Below are 2,488 nucleotides of genomic sequence, written 5' to 3' on the forward strand. Positions count from 1 at the left end.
CGCTGGGTAACGGTGAGAGATAGTGGTTATCCAGTTATCCAGCCATTAGCACCCACCTTAGCACCCATCTCACCTGTATCACTTACAGATCACGTCAAAGAGTCGCAAGTAATGGTAGCAGTAGTGAGGGGCTCCCGTGAGAGACGATGGGTTTGCAGTGGCCACGCGCTGTAGGTACTCCCTCTCTCACTCCCACCCTCACTCACTTGGCCTCCCTAAGTGATCCTGCATTTCCAGCCTAGGGTACGTTTGCCGCCAGGAGAGCGCCGCAGACCTGTCAAAGGGAACATTGTGAAGCTGTTAGGTTTGAATTGTGCAGTTATTCCTATGTGATTCCTTTAAATCTCTCTCTCTCTCTCTCTCTCTCTCTCTCTCTCTCTCTCTCTCTCTCTCTCTCTCTCTCTCTCTCTCTCTCTCTCTCTCTCTCTCTCTCTGTCACGGTTTATTTTCACTACAACATTCCAAATATATAATCATAGCAACTACCAATCCCCAGCTTGCGTCACTGTGCTGGCCTTCATGCTGTAAAACCTGCCCATATTTTTCCACCTGTCATCCCCAAATGCAAGCCTCATGCCGGAGATTTTGTCTGTCGCATGAATCCAGCAGACTGTTCAGTGAAGAAGCAAAATGGTGTTTACTTGCCCCTGCCTTCCCCTGCCTCCCTCCATCCATCCACTCAGCATTTGGGACCAGACCAGCGCACCAAGATGTGTTTTACGCTTTACTCATGCACCATTGTCACCCTCAAAGGGCTTCACTGCATCCACTAAAGTTTTGCCTCAGACATCACATGGAGAGGTCATCACAAGTATATTCTAATGGTTTTCTGTCTATCCTATGAAATACTTCTATTTCTGCCACGTATATGGTCTCTAAGTTTCCCTCCAGACAATACATGCACAGTTCATCCCAGTTAATTTTGTCGTGCGTTTTCATTCAGACCAAGAAATGCTTGTTGTTTTTGTTGTTATTGTTTTATTGTGACACATGTAACCACTAAGTTTCCCTCCAGACAAAACAATACATACACAGCTCATCCAAGTAAATTTAATCATGCATTCCCATCGACCTCATGAAACACCCATTCTTTTTTTTTTTTTTTTTATTGCTTGTTAAGAGATCTATTCCTGACACGTGTATCTTGCTCGTCACACATAATAATGATCATTTCATACACTCATAATCCCCGCCTACATTTATTCACCAAAAAGACGTAATATCCAACAATACTCGCACTCACATTGCCCTTTGCTTTACTTATGTATGAGGTCGTAGTACGTGTTATTAAACCAGACACTTCTCCATTCAGACCCGTGCCGTTACTCTTAGCTGCTTCATTGAGCCTCGATATACCTAATTTTTATATCAACTTTATTCATACCAACCACCTTTCCATTCATCTTCAAAGTTCCTCGTGATTCATTCATGCTCTTGCTACACACTCGGAGCTTCTTCACTCCCGTATACCCTTTCATATCCCGCCCTTTGTTTCTCCCCTTTGACTAGTTGATTACTAAGACCTCCTCAGCACGCTCCCTGCAGCTGTCATTTCTAAGTGGTGTGCGTTTTGGCTCGACGCAACCCTTGTCGTAAGTTAATCGTAATCATAAAGGTGTGCTAATGCTGCATTTGTTTTAATTTTTCTGTTTCTTCTTTTTTTGCCTGAAGGTCACTGATCCCTCGCTTAGTGGCGTTCTAAAGACTGACAAAGATGGGATCTCTAAAGTACACACAGACACACACACACACACACACACACACACACACACACACACACACACACAGTTAATTTGATGACACAAGGGAACCAAAGTAATACATCAGCAAAATTCATAATGCAAAATCCGTAGTACATGTTACAAAATGGATGATACATAACTAATAAAATATATAATACAAAAATAACAAAAATACACACCCGCTTATTTCCCACCTGTCTTTGTGAATCACTCCCTTCCTCCTCCTCCTCCTCCTCCTCCTCCTCCTCCTCCTCCTCCTCCTCCTCCTCAAGTGCAGTGTTCTCATAAGATGTCAAGATGCTCGCGGCATTAAGATGAACAGGACAGCTTCCCTATCCGAGATAATGAGTGTGCCAGTCCCGAGTATCATTTCCTGCAGATGATGAAGCTTCCCTCCACCTCAGTCTGTATTCTGGTGCGCCCATTTCAAGTACTCGGAAAACACACTGGAATCTTGATGGAGCTGTGAGGAGAAATTAGATTAAGCGTATTTTGTTTGTCAATGGAAATAGTTTAGTGATATCAAGTAATGACGCATGTTTATTTATATTATTATATCAAATCCATACTATTGTGTTCAAAATGCCTTTTTTTTTTTTTGTTGTTGAAAGGAAGCCTGTAAACTCAATAAATAATACATAACACACAACACAACGAACAAATAACAGTCGCCAGGGATGGACGTGTAATCTTTATGGGGGATGTTTTGAGAGGGAAAGCCTTTTCATATAAGAAAACCTTGTGGA

This window comes from Scylla paramamosain, chromosome 14 (genome assembly GCF_035594125.1).
Source record: "Scylla paramamosain isolate STU-SP2022 chromosome 14, ASM3559412v1, whole genome shotgun sequence".
Lineage (NCBI taxonomy): Eukaryota > Metazoa > Arthropoda > Malacostraca > Decapoda > Portunidae > Scylla > Scylla paramamosain.